The sequence below is a fragment of the Megachile rotundata genome, chromosome 9 (assembly GCF_050947335.1).
Source record: "Megachile rotundata isolate GNS110a chromosome 9, iyMegRotu1, whole genome shotgun sequence".
In the NCBI taxonomy this organism is placed as follows: Eukaryota; Metazoa; Arthropoda; class Insecta; order Hymenoptera; family Megachilidae; genus Megachile; species Megachile rotundata.
This window is the reverse complement of record NC_134991.1, coordinates 14,598,865-14,614,313: the sequence shown is the minus strand read 5'-3', so window position 1 is coordinate 14,614,313 and position 15,449 is coordinate 14,598,865. Positions and strand designations below refer to the sequence as shown.

At 36.6% G+C, this 15,449-nt stretch overlaps 1 protein-coding gene across 2 annotated transcripts in view; it reads left to right on the top strand.

Annotated features, from left to right (window-relative positions):
* Positions 1-284: 284 nt before the first annotated feature.
* Positions 285-15,449, top strand: part of LOC100876541 (neuroligin-1) — a 78,871-nt gene continuing 63,706 nt past the window's right edge. The window contains exons 1-2 of one of the 2 annotated variants that reach the window (XM_076535647.1): positions 285-426; positions 576-733. The gene's annotated coding sequence lies outside the window, so the exon portion shown is untranslated. Of the gene's footprint in view, positions 427-575; positions 734-9,164; positions 9,707-15,449 lie in introns of those variants that run through there. The other variant, XM_076535646.1, reaches the window with a different exon arrangement.

Below are 15,449 nucleotides of genomic sequence, written 5' to 3'. Positions count from 1 at the left end.
AAACTGTTACCGCAATTCAGAATTAATACGTGTTTGCTGAATTAAATTGGAATTCATTTCGTATGCAAGAGAAGTTAAATTATTAAGTACTTTCCATTTACTGGTAGCTGTTGCAGAAAACTATTTACGTTAACATAACTTCGTAATGGTTTGACAGAAATTAAGTATCATATATGAAGTTTAAGTTGACTAAATTAGAGATGCATTTTGAATATTGGCGCCAATTAGAGTCCGCGCAGAGGGCGCCACCAGCGGAAGAAATTGTCAGTGCGTAATTGCGTACGTAGCGTCAGTGCTCTCAGTGCGACGTTTAAAGTGGTTCTGTGGAATATTTATTTATTTCTGTGGAAATTAATCATTCAAACTGTGAAAAACCTGTGAATTTATCGTCCAAGTGAAGAGTTTATATGAAGAGGAAGAGTGAAGGTACATTTTCAATGAGTAACCTACTCTACATTCGCTAGTATTAACAAATATTTTCACTAAAATTTTCCGTACACTTCTGCATAACTAAAATCAATTCAATTTTAAGAATGATTGCTTGCACTTACTTTACGAACTACCTTTTATTTCAGGAAAGAAAGTTTTTACGAAGGCTTCGTTTTTAAAGACACACTGCATTAACCCCGTAACTACGTACATAATTCGATTCTCTTCATTGAATTGAAGAAGAGTGGCTCCATGGTAGGAAATTCTACAAAGCAAACTTTGTAACATTGACAGCTTTTACTACGTAAGTAAATTTACATTTTTTTTAGTATCGATGAAAACATCGTATTGTTGCGCCACGCGCCGCCATGATTCTTTTTTGGCGCTCAGTTGCGCGCGCATCTCGACAAACGCGCACTTTATCAATTTACTTCGCACAAGAATATTTTATATATTTAACTTTGAAAGCATCTTAAAGAATTAGTAGAGCATTATATATGTGATATAATATTTAAATCACACATAAATGAAAGGTATTCAACAGGTGTGTCTTCTATTATTAAATACTTGCATTACGTTTCATTTTACATTATGCGCAGACATTATTTATGCTCTCATAATGCGAATAGAATATTAAGCGAGTTAATACAGCTAAAGGTGAAATTGAGCGTAACGTTATTTATAACAATAAAAATCAATATTATTATCATTACTGTTGCTCGTGTTCATAATTATTGTTACATTCATTCGATATGTTAATTGCTTTAATTAACATTTGCTGCATGGAATTTCAAATTTGTTGTCTAACTGAAATTGGTAAAGGTTTACTATACATTTTTAACAAAAAATTTTGTACTTTTTAATGAAATAATTTTGATACAAGAATTACTGTAATGGTTTCTGTATATCTGGTAATGGTTTCATTTTTATTGCGGCAATCATCGCATTACCATGTAATTAATAATTTCGAAACAGGAGCATAACCGTATCTCATAAATTACAAATATCGCGGGAATCATTAATTTCCCAAAAATCTCTGGACATTCCTTGCAGAAAAATCCGTATCTTGGCAGCGGTCCATACGTTCTCTCTAAAAGTGGCTGGCATTAGCATTAAACTAATGAAATGTAAATTAAGCAGCGTTGTCGTGGCGACTTATTCCTCCTCTTAAATTTCTCCCCCGATAACTGCATCCTGGATACACCTGCTTAATTGACGGCGTTTTCTTGCCGGGAAAACAAGGAACAGCCAATCTCTCTTTTTTCCGTTTGTTGGCCTTTTTTTTACTCCGGTCGGTTGCTTCATAAGTTACGGTCGCTACTGTGTCGGTGGAAAATTCGATCTATTTGTTCGCGAGAGGAGGATCCGCGTTACCTTCAATTGCACGGGATTGAGAGGATCTAATTAACTGTGACGGGAACCGATCGATCGCCTTGAAAGCTCGGCTTTCACGGTTTATGGAACGAAAGATTTTTTCAGATTTCTGGGACGGTGATTGAAGAAAATAACCTGGCTCGATGATTCATCAATTAACGATGATTTTTAAAGAAAATTTTCGAATTAGGTGAATTATAAATTGCAAGTAATCCGCAGAGTTCTCTGAATATAAATTATTAGTTTACTTTGCAAGTTGGTAAAAAAGTGGGACGCTTTGTATAGAAGCGTCTTTAGGATCTTTTATACATATTTCACCAGGAATCGTTCACTATAATTTTGAATTCTTTGAAAGGGTGTAACCCTTTGAACACTATCTCACCGTTGAAACCGGCACAGTTCTGTCTCCTTTCTTGTTAAGTTCACAGCTAATTCCCACCGCCATTAATTTTCTGTTACGCTTACTAATTATCGCAATGTACCTGCTTTCCTGCTGTGAAGTACCTTTGCTCCTTACAGACTCTTCCTATTCATTACATTGCCCGTGGTTTCCTTTGCTTTGATAATATTCCACGACGCTCTTCAATTTCTTCAGTTTACTCGCGGCATTGTTGGTGGACTTAATGCTGTTTTGAAGAATATATAACAGAATAATATCGAGTAATTGAGGGATTTGTAAATATCTATTTAATAAATACAATTATTTAGTAGTATGTGAACTTGTAGTTAAAAATTGATATATTACACTGTAGTCATTATCTACTTTTAAATGATTTTACAAGGTTGCATCACAATTAACCCGACATCATTTGTCCGGTGTTAAATAACATATTGTCGGGTCACACTTCAGAGTTGCTCTCAATTTTTATCTCTCATAAAAAAATTCCGAGATGACTCAGGGAAAATGCTGCTTTTGAGAGGTTTAATTAATATTTCCTGTAACGATACACCGGTTGTGGATCGAGAAAAATCAGCCTCCATATTGTACTCGACTTCTTGGACTCCATGCCACGGTCAATACTCCTCTCCCATAAATTACTTTAACTCGATTCCATAACTTGAGCAGCGAGTATAATCAGCGTTCAAGTTTTGTGATGAAAACGCGGGTTCTGGTCTTCGTCGTGAAACTTCAAGGTTTCACAGCGATCCCGGGAAAGTTCGAGTTGACCAGACAGTTTTCATTTGCGTATCATTTTCGTCCCCCGGTCACGTATTCCCTTACCATCGAACATTGGCAGACAATTCTGCTGCTACATCTTCGGAAAGATTTAATGATCGAGTTGCAAAAAAATTGAGAAGTAAATTATAATAAAGTTGAAACTGTTTTAACATTGTAGTTGAGGTTTCGACTGACGCGACTGAATAAATCATATGGCAAGGGGGTTGTATAATACAGAAACTATGCTCTTATTTCTAAATTGCGAGCATACGAATGCTATCGTTTCTTGCTGCATAATAGTTGAAGCATGCACAAGACGCGATTCAACAGCAGATTTATGCGTCTAAATTCCAAAAGCTCATCTTGTGGCGCGCGCACGGTACATTCGCATTCTCGCTTATCGATCGAGAATGGAAATATAGTTTTGATCGGTTAAAAACCCGTTCCGTCGCATTTTAAGTGGTAGCCGGGGAAAAGCGTGGAAAGAAAACGCGCGACGAGTGCGAAAAGAGGGTGGCTCGTAACCGAGTCTCGTAGCGTTCTGACGAGAGGAGAAAGCGTAAGCTTTCGCTCGTTAAGACCCGTAAATAACGACGACGTCGAGGATAACGAGGCAATTTCCGAGCATGCTCACGTGACCACGTTCGAGTTTTGCTACCACCGTGACGGCGATTTGAATATTCCACGGATTTTTACGACTCTCCGGTTTCTTCGCTGCGAAAGGGTTGCGAAGTTACGAGAACTGCCGGTGCTTTTATTTGTTTTGAATTCCCGCAACTTATGTTGATTGAAATTTGAGCTTTATGGCCGATCGTCAGTCTTTATGTGAGCATTCTTGGCTTCTGCGGGGGAAAATGGTGATGTAGAGGACTTTACTATTCGCCATAACTCGACGGTTGGGGACACGCTTATAATACTGCAATTTGGAAATATGCAAATGTTGAAATTGTGTCGGTGGATATTTATTAATTTGAGAACTTTGGAGTTGGGAAAAATTGGGTTTGTGGATTTGAAGATTTGGGAAAATTAAAATATTGCAGTAGTTTTGTATTGTAAGTGCTCTTATAAATTTATACAAACACATATAATATTTTACTGACAATGAGACCAGAAATGATCACGTTTCGAAACTGAATCATCAAAGTCAACCAGTGTGTTACATGAACAGAGATAAAGTAATTTATCTTCATTCTTCGTCGAGTACTATGAACAAGTGTTTGCGAACCGCTTTGCTCTGCTTCTCGTTTGAAAATTGAAGTTAGGTTAGGTTAGGTAAGGCGAAGTTAAGCTACACGGACACGGCCGGGTTTAAGATATGTTCCGTCTTAGGAAGTTTGTATGCTGTTAGCACAGAAAGTACCTATATTTCTGCAGTTAAATGTATTCGTTCTTGAAGTGAACGAAGGGAAACAATAACGGGTGTACACACGAAAATGGATATTTAAATTAAATATTAGTTTATGGATAATATATAAAATTAATGGTTCAAATCCATAAATCTTCAAGCTTTCGAAATGACAAACTCCCAAAATCCTAAAGTGACACTACTTCCATAAGTAACAGAATACAGGGTGTTGCAGAAGGAACATAATACTTCAGGAGCAGTATCTTCTGCAAATATTGCAGCAGTATTTCGAGAAAAAATTCTCAAATAAACACGTGTTCGATTGTCAATGTGTGCGAAGCTGCAGCTACATAACCAATAGTCCAATTCATTGCCCATCAAGGTCTCCAGACTCGAGGCCTCAGATTTTTGTCTGCGGAGATGGATGAAAAGCGAAGTTTACAAAGTAAAAATAAACACAAGTAACGAATTGGTCGCTGACATTATGAATAGTGCTGTCCTCATAAAAGAACGCAGAGACGACCTCGGAAGAGCTGCAGGCACCACTGCGAAGAGAGCTAAAATGTGTATCGAAGTCGACGCTGGGATTTTTCAACAATTACTTTGAACCGTTGTAAATAATTCTTGTGTCTTATATCATTCGAGTATTCAATAAATGCGATCGATCAGTCATTTGCTTTTCTTCAATACATTTTTTAAGGTCACTTATGGTAACATTGAAACTTCATATACATTGATAATCGGATACACGTTTATATAAAAATTGTTACATAGTCCATTTCTTAAAGTATTTACTATTTCTCCTGAAACAGGCTGTACGTGTACGTACCTAGCCCTCTTGATCTTCCATGCTGTCTCCCACTCAACCTACATTCATGTCGTACTTACACGTTACCACGTATCCATATAGAGGATGTTTCTGGACGAAATAGACAAACTTCTCCAACATGTTCAAAATGTTATTTCAAATATAAAATGTTAGATATGTGATGAGATCGTTGCTCTTCTCAAAATATGAAGAGTGCATTGATATAAATCAGTATGAACGAATTCACTTTTAGGGGTGGAATTATATGTACGTTATTAAGAATTTGTAATGTTAGTTTAGAAATAAAGTTCAGGAAATTTGTGGAAATTGATGTATTGAAAATTTAATTCACTGTTGCTATTTTTCACTAAAGCAATTTTTCCATAAAAGTCGAATAAAGAACCACCCCTAAGCAGCGATAAATGCAGTTATTCAAGCAAAAACGATTAACACAAAATTGATAGAGTTCCAAGAAGGTTACTGCAACGAGTTCATGGAAGTTCAATATCTTCGATGAAAAATTGATACTTTTTGCTCCGAAATTTTAATAGCAGAAATGTACGTGCAACGTTTCTCCCTGTAGAACATATTGGCAAAGTTCGATCGTTTAATTTAGAGACGCCTTGTATTTTACCAGATTCACAAGCAGCTCCGTTCAAAGCGGCAGTTTTACAAAGGGAAGGTGATCTTATAAATCAGGCGAACGCGTTTCCAAACTTTTTCCATAAACGAGAGCAGAAAATTGTTAGTTTACGCGATCATCTATCTATTCTGTTCCATAGGAACGATTCCTTTCCCCGTTCATCTGATCCTCATTTAATAAACACGTAATTCTTCAGCAAACATTTCGGGTGCTTTACCCTTAAAGATATCGCGAGTTAGGATAACTCGATTCCTGTTAATTTATCTGAACTGTTTCTTCGATGTTTACTAACCCTCGAGATTTATTTATCTTAGAGGAAACAATTATGCTAGACATTTGGAGGCTGTTGGTTTTGCACGTGCAATTCAATTACGGATGCATCAAAAGATGTCGCAAACTTAGGGTGGCAGATGTTAGACCTTGTTTGAAACCACTTTTATATGCACTTTGATATTCATGTAAATATAATAGTTAGGTTAGGTTTGCTATTCACATCCAGTTGTTATCGACAAATCATATTACAACAAATAAATTATTAACATTTAAGGTGTTACCAAAAACGTGGTATAAAATACGTTAATTCGAGAAGATATCAATTCCTAACCTTAATAATCACATTTGTAAATTTTCACAATTCTTTCCTTGAAAAAATTTTCAAACGAAGCAACATTATTGAGTAAATCAAGCTCTAACATAATCTTCTACAATTTAATGTACTACTCGCTCAATAATTTCCCGTATTCAGGGCTTCAAGGATACAGGGAAGTTTTACGTCCTTCATAATCCGTTTGTGTGGTACACACATGTTCAATGGCCGTGTAACGAACAGAGCGGGGTGTGCGTACATACGCGCGAAAGCGGAACGTTCCTACCGATAAATTATATAGCAGGGAATTAACGAGCGACCACTGTAAACAGTAATTAATAAGTACACAGATTGGAGTTCTTGCGTGCTGTGTGCGTTCGTAATCGCATTATGATGGAATACTTAATCAATACAATGTGCTGCGTTTAGTAAGATATAACTACTCTTTTTAATTAAATTTCGGTACAAAATATTTCATTTACGTATTATTTAGCAATTATACTTAATTACAAAATTGTGGACAAAAATTTGCATTCGAAGAATCATTAAAAATATAGAAGTACACATTTTTTATTAAATGAAAAATAATAGCTTTAATTTCTTGAATTGCAATTTGTTGATATTAATAGTAAGTTGAATATTAATTTGTCAAAAATAATAGTAACTTGAATTATAATTTGGTAATACTAATAATAATTTCAATTTAATTCGAATTGAATTTGAATTGAATTTGAATTGAATCTAAATAGAATCTGAATTGAATCTGAATTGAATTCGAATTGAAGCTGAATTGAATTTGAATTGAATCTAAATTGAATCTGAATTGAATCTGTATTGAATCTGAATTGAATCTGTATTAAATCTGAATTGAATCTGAATTGAATCTGAATCCAATCTCAATCCAATCCGAATCGAATCTGAACTGAATCTGAATTGAATCTGAATTGAATCTGAATTGAATCTGAATCCAATCTCAATCCAATCCGAATCGAATCTGAACTGAATCTAAATTGAATGTGAATTGAATCTGAATCCAATCTGAATCCAATCCGAATCGAATCTGAATTGAATCTGAATTGAATCTGAACTGAATTTGTGTCTCTAAACAGTGCACCACGCACAGATTTTCAGTCGTAAAATTCTTTCAAATTACCAAGCGCCACTGTGCCGACCGTTATGGCCACCCGGTATATTGCACTAATTGTAAGAATAAGGCTGTGCAAACTGTAAGTAAAGTTTATGAAGCGTAAATGTCTCTGTACATGTCGCGTGTCTTGTGGATGTGTTTTCGCGCTTCGAATGTTCTTTCGGGCGGACTTTTTTGTCCTTTTGCTTCCTTTCTTGTGTATGTACTTTCTTTTGGTCCACAGAAAACTGCAGGTCAAGGAATTCCAACACTTTTCTGCTGCTACTGCTTACTTTTGGGAACGTGTAATATCGTTCCATTTTAACGTGCACCTCAAGAAGTTTGGGATAAAACGAATTATTTAGAAAAACTACCCTCATTTATTAGAAGCAACAAAAATTATTTGTGTACAAGTCTTTCATCATTCATAATTGAACTAAAACGCAGCAACCTACTTTTGGAAACCTTGTCTTTGTATTTTGTCAATCATTTTGTCAGTCAATCGATTGCATTAGGATTTTAATATTGTTACACCTTAACAGAAAGGGAAATAAGCAATTGCATAATGATTTTAGATTGTATATCCTGCAGATCGCATATGCATACAGCATGATACGATATCAAATACTGTGATTAGTAACGCATGTTGCTACCAGAGATGTATTTGCGATGTATCAAGGCAAAGTATGAATAAGCCATGTAATCTATGACATCCACGATTTGAACATCGCATATAGACTCTGCAGTCATAGCAGATTATTTTGTAGACTTCAAAAGCAAAGTCCTGCTGATATCGTTGTCATAATCATATATAGGTAGTCTAGTTGTAACATGTGATTACATATTACATATGAGTATGGAAGTGTAAAGAACGATACGAGGAATCCGAATTCTAACTCAGTAATCGAAATCCAAAAGTACGGTTACTCTGATACGACTGTTACATTCGCGACGAATTCCCACCGATATTTAGTGATTTGCGGTTCGAACGTGACCAAAAGACGGTCGCAGTTGTCAGTCAGGTTGCACCCTGGCAGCCATTCTAAGTCATCGGAACGAAGATGTTCGAGTTTAATAGTCGAAACGCAATCCGATCTGGCGAATATTTTTCTCCAAGATGTACAACGTAGCTGACCGTCTCTCTCCAGACTGTCTGTTGCTGCCAACTCGGACAAAGAGACCGTCTGCTCTCTGTTTCCATCCCCCGTTTGCGTCTCGTTTCGTCTGCGAAAGAGAAGGCGCAGTAACAGGGAGGAGAAGGCCTTCGTAGGCATCGAGGAGGGAAGTAAAAATCGAGCACGGAAGTCTTGCTCGATGAAGGGCAGAAGAGGTTTGACGTTGAGGAAGCATCGCGCAAGGAAGAGCTGGAAGAAGAAGAAGAAGAAAATTGAGCAGAAGAAGCGTAGAAGGTGAAAGAGGGAGAAAATCGTGGAGCGAGAAGGAGGAGAGTCGGAACGACCCGGGGGTTGCCGTGGCGTTATCGACCGGACTGGTGGTCGGTACGAAACCAGGCGTCGGCGCTGTGGATGTCCCGGCTTCCTCGAGTGCCGGACCATCCTCCACCTCCACCTCTACCGCCACCATCACCACCACCAGCTCCACCACCACCGACGGCAGCATCATCATCAGCAGCAGCAGCAGCACCAGCACCGCCACCTCCATGGAGGTCGCGCGGTTGCCCGTCAGTAGAGCCCGGGACAGACTGCCGATCGCGTGCACGGAGGGTGCGGGTCGTCCTTGGGGATTGGTCCTCGGATCGGGTTTGGTCGGTTAGCAGTTCGCGTAACGGTTCATCCACACCGAGTGTCCTTCTCCCGTTTCCCTCCCGATGGATCCTCGACTTGCCGCGGGGTCTCGCGATCCGGATCGCGTCGGACCCGCACGGGACCAGTGAACGCGTCAACGACCACGAGATGAAGACACCTCGTGGTTAGTGGTTGGTGAGAGGGTGCAGGTGGTGGAGTGATGGACGAGTTTGTTCGCGAACCGATCAGACGGACGGAGATAACCTGCACGAGTGGCTGGTGAACTAAGCCAGACGTGGATGTGGCTATGATCTGTCGTGTTCGGGTAACTGATTCGTAACGATGTGCTGGTTTTCTGCGTCTCGAACTGGACCAAACGGTGAAACGGTGTCGTGCTGTCGGATTTGCAACGCGGTTCGTTGATAGATGCCGGCTCGTCTGACATTGACTGTGCAGATCCTCGTGTTGGAGTTTCACTCGCTTTCGAAACGGTACGTGGATAAGTGTTCGATTATGTTTGGACGTCGGTGGATCCTTGTCGCTAAACGACCGGTCCGTGAGGCTATAATGTTATCGTCGCCTAATCATGTAAATTGCAAACAGCTTGCACCTCCGGGCTTATGGTTTAATAGTAAACTACTTAGCGAAGTGTTAACTTTGTTCCCCCTCTTGAAGCCGTTTAAGTTCGAAGGTATGCAAATACCTGGTGGATTGAGAACTTTTAGTTAGCTCACGGTTTAATCACGGTTGAAAAGATTCCGTAACTTCAACGGCTTTTCCTTGCCTCTTGGTGCGTAACAGCTGGTGGAACGGAATCGCAGCTTTTCCGTGGATTAAGCTCTCGATGGCTCTTGTGAACAGCTATTTCTGACCCTATCGGTATACACTTTTTCAATTTACTGTACTGCCTATATTGTCATTGTATGTGATATCACTCGTACACAACTTTGGAACTTTCGTGTCCTTTTTACAAACCCTAACATACTTCGTACACTTTTCCTTTTTTAACTTGTTTATGATATAATACGTTCATGTATGAACAATATATTACATGTCAACAATATATTATATTTACATAACACACTATATTATACAATAAACATAGTGTACCACATTTTAAAACAAAAATATTAAATTCTATTTATCTAAAATTAAAAATATGTAGTTTGAAAGTGAAACTAAATTAGTGCCTCGAAGAACAGAACAAAACAAAACAACCAAATTCTCACGCAACATATGAACACATTATTTAAACAATTTTGTTAAACATGTTACTAATTCTTCAAATTTTATACCATTTATTTTGCGGTACATGAAAAAGTAGGTATGTCTGGGTTTAATCGAAAGATCATCGATTACTCGATAAGTTTGTTCACGATGATCGCCGTTCGATAGTTAATAGCTTCTGCTTATGAGACACATTGTAACAGCAATTAGTTAACATTAATTACTGGTACGATCACAAGGCTCCATCGTAAAATGATTAACACTCCGACAGACACAGTGAAGTTGACCCTATCTAGTACAACACATTAATTATTCAGAAGCTTCGTTCTTTCTTCTTATCTGCAAATGTTTGTGAATATTCAAGTGTGACATAATTGCGAAACTCTGCCATTTCATTATGCACACCTACTATTTTATACAAACGTTCTACAATCTTATTTATCGTGACGAGGTTGAATAAAAAAGAAACTGTGTTTGATGTAAATTCTACGTTTAGCTCTGTTAATTCGGGTAAATATCTCAGCTTCAAGGTTTTAATTAGTAATTTTAGTAACTTTTAACTGGTGAGTTCATTCAGAATTTTTTGTATTAAATTATATCGAGTACTATAAGTATTTCTTGAGAGCATTTTTCAGGACAAGATCTATAGCCTACCTGAGAGACTTTTAATGTGATTGAATCCCAAACTAGATGTTTCAAACTTTACGTAAATCAGTATTTCTAGCAAAGTGGACGTAGGATTTAAATCAAGGAAATTACAGGGCTGAGTTTCGACTCGCTTTATATCATTAAAACGAATAACTTGACGGTGCGGAACTTACACCTGTCAAATTTGTCGTATTCAATATTTTGCTTAGCACAGAAACTGTAATGGAGTGGCAGGGTTCTGTAATGTGTTAATACTTTGATGGTTGCGGAGTTCATGAACTCGAGCTTTCGCAACTTTATGGGCTGCTTGATATGTGAATATTTTAGTGGCTTAACGTATGTTGTCAAATTGCTAATTTCGGGGCTGCAATCAGTGCTGTGCACTCTGAAAGATAATTAAGTGAAAATCAGAGTTGTGAACTGTTTAATTGTTCTTGGAGTTATTGAATTACTTTGGATACATTCAACAAATGATTTTATAATTAAACAAAGAAGCAGATATTCTGAAACAATAGATAGTAATTTAGTGGCATTAGACATTTTCCTTTTAACATTAGATTGCAATGATTACTACTACTTTTTATTATAAATTTTTAGATATTTAATATTTCATTTATTTATTAGACATGTAATATTTTTTTTGCAACATTACATAATTGCAATGATTACTACTAATTTTTATTATGAATTCTTTGCAATCACCTCTCAGAGTTTATTCAAATTTTCCTGATTTCAAATATTGCTCCTTTTTTATTATGAAAACTTTTTTCTCACTCATGTCTTTTCTAAACACTGATTCTAAAAACATGTCATTACAAATGTCAATGAAATATGTGCATGTATAAAACATGTGTGAACTCTGCGTTAAATTCCAGGAATTAATTTGATACGTTTGCTACACGCAAAGTATGTAAAATGTGGAAAATGGAATGAGAAATTTGTGCGCCAGCTGAATGTACATATATTTGAATAAACCTCCGCGATTTAGTAATTTTGTTGCTTTTGTTATTAACATATTCTTTAATGATTCATTAGATAGTGGTCTCACTTTTAGATTTTGTTATTTAAACTTTTATTATGTGACTCCATTTTTAATTTTGTATTATGTGACTCCATTTTTAATTTTGTATTATGTGACTCCATCTTTAATTTTGTATTATGTGACTCTATTTTTGATTTTGTGTTATGTGACTCCATCTTTGATTTTGTATTATGTGACTCTATTTTTGATTTTGTGTTATGTGACTCCATCTTTGATTTTGTATTATGTGACTCTATTTTTGATTTTCTATTATGTGACTCCATCTTTGATTTTGTATTATATGACTCTATTTTTGATTTTGTGTTATGTGACTCTATTTTTGATTTTGTATGATATGACTCTATTTTTGATTTTGTATTATGTGACTCCATCTTTGATTTTGTATTATATGACACTATTTTTAATTTTGTATTATGTGACTCCATCTTTGATTTTGTATTATATGACTCTATTTTTGATTTTGTATTACATGACTCTATTTTTGAGTCTGTATTACATGGCTCTATTTTTGATATTGTATTATGTGACTCTATATTTGATTTTGTATTATGTGACTCTATATTTAATTTTGTATTGAATGACTCTATTGTTGAGTCAGTATTACATGCCTCTATTTTTGATTTTGTATTATGTGACTTTATATTTAATTTTGTATTGAATGACTCTATTGTTGAGTCAGTATTACATGTCTCTATTTTTGATTTTGTATTATGTGACTCTATATTTAATTTTGCATTGAATGACTCTATTGTTGAGTCTGTATTACATGCCTCTATTGTTGAGTCTGTATTACACGCCTCTATTTTTGATTTTGTATATCATGTCTCTATTTTTGATTCTCTATCACATGATTCTACATTTGAATCTGTACTATACAATTCTAATCTGTGAATTTCGAATCCATCCCCTAAAATCCGACCCACCCTCCATCAAAAGCTACAGAAGAGTCATTAGCGGCTTCCATCCCCGTTATTTCAATAGAAAAGTTCACGAATCCTATCACGGTTGTCATCATCCGCATCTCGATAATTCCTCGAGGATCGATAGCGCCAGCTTGGAAGTTGGCTGGTCGGTATTATTAATCGGCCTGCTCGTCCCCTGCAATTAGTGCGAGCTAGGAATTTAATTTCGCCACGAACTACTCTTCATCCTTCCCCTCTTTCTCTTATTTCTTGTCCTACTCGTCCCGGTGATGGTTATCGATATCTCGGCCAATAGGAGTCGAGGGCACAACGGACAGATACTCGTCGCCTCGAATCTGACGCGTAATCCGGCGACACTTTGATCCTCTTTTGAAGTTGCAAAGCCTCAACGACACCGGCCAACTTCCGTCGATGGAAGCCTCTGATAGGCGACGAATCAGCAAGTAGTTAGATTCTTGCCCGTCGCGTTTACAGTTTGATCGTACTGCAGGATTTGAATCCTTCGGGGCTCTTTCCGCGGATGATGTTTCTTTCGAATGGAATTGAAAATGAACGTCGTTTAGCTGCGGTGATCGTTCTATAAATTTTCGTACGACGCGAATGACCCTTAAACTTTAAGAGACGGGCATTAGCCGTATAAATTTTTATCGAGGTGAACGTTCGTAAGTTTAACTGCACCGTTTGGTCGACAAATACGTTCGTGCTTCACGCAAACGATCAATCGTTTCGGTATTATTGCATCTTGAAATTTGATCGGTTCTGCGGAGTATCGATGATCATTCTCGCGTGATACGTGTATGAACTTTTAATGATACTTTCTTTTTAGGACAATCTTACGTTCTTTATTTAACAGCTTTTTCATTGCTCTTATTTATTTCGTTACTCGCTGCAGATTTATAAGACGCCATTTTCTCTGATTTTTAGGTGCGGATATTTTGTTCTTTATTTTAGAACATATTTAGGTGGACACATAGTAAACACATGTTGATTAATAAAATACGTTTCATGGGAGTATGAAATATTTCTCTAATATTAACGCAGAGTTCGAATGTTTTATAAATAAATAGAGTCACATAATAATATCTTTTAGAAACATTTTTAAAATTGCTCACGGCTTGGTTTAATATTCTCAGTATTTTCAGTAGTTTCAGAAATTTCCATTATGAATAAGAAACACATTAAAAGCATGTTTTAATATTAAATAAAACTTCAACATCCATTGTGTTCAGTACAAACCAGCCTAATTAACTCTGTTTTACATTCTGCTGCAAATATGGCATAAAATAATGTACCAAGAAATGTGCATATTCTGTGAAATAGAAATAAATAGCACATTTTTAAAAACATTTCATATTATTTATCATTTTTATTTTTTACTGTACTTCAGTGGTGCAAACTTGTAATATATCATTCTTTTTTTTTAATAAATTCTGCCAAAATATTTCTCACACATTTTTCACTATTATTTGTTCAAAATGTACTTTTGTTTGAAATTGAAAAAATCATGCAACAGACAGTTAGTTGTAAAATTTCTGTTTTCTAAAAATAAGGTAAAAATTATTTTTATCAGACTGTCAGATGTCAAGGCACCTAGCCTAAATAAGACACCCTCCACATATTAATATGATACTGAAATCGCTACTTATGGAGGGAGTATAGTTGCATTTAATAAATTACACCGAATTTGCAAGAATTCATACAATAGCTAGTTAATTGTACTTCATTATTTTTTAAAAATAAAATAATTCTTTCGATCAGTCGATGTCTATCAAGTCCCTCTAGCCTAACCTAACCTCTATAAGACACCGTCGCACGAATATGGCGCAGAGATTCGTTACGGTTGTATTTAACAAATTATCCGAAATTCGCGAGATTAATCCGTTTTCGCAGACGAATGGGCAAATGTGTGTATTGTAATTACCTTCACCCAGGTAATGTTTGGTAATTTCCTTCCGCTTCGATTCCCATCGGAGAAGGGAGTTGTCGAAGCGTACTTGGATTATACGGATGAAACTACCGAAGGATCGCGTTTAAAGCGGCCCACAAATTGGGAAATTTGGAATTCTCACAATCCCGGTAGATTTCGGTTGGGTACTATCGGGGGTTTCGTGTCATTCGTGACCTCGAAACGGAACATGTTACAAATTGAGTTGCCGACGTAATTCCCGGTGGACTGAAAAAGCTCGTTTAACGTCTGTAGAAACAACGGGATAGGTTAGTTTTCCCGGCCAGATTTTAATGTTATTATACGATTACTTCCTCGTTGTGTTTCCCGTGAAATCGCATTTGAATTTGTTACGGATTTGGATGGGAAATCTTTCTATTTATTTTGTGGAAATTCCAAAGTTTTCGATGCTGTTAGAATGTGGATTGCCAAAAGCCTAAAGACAAATT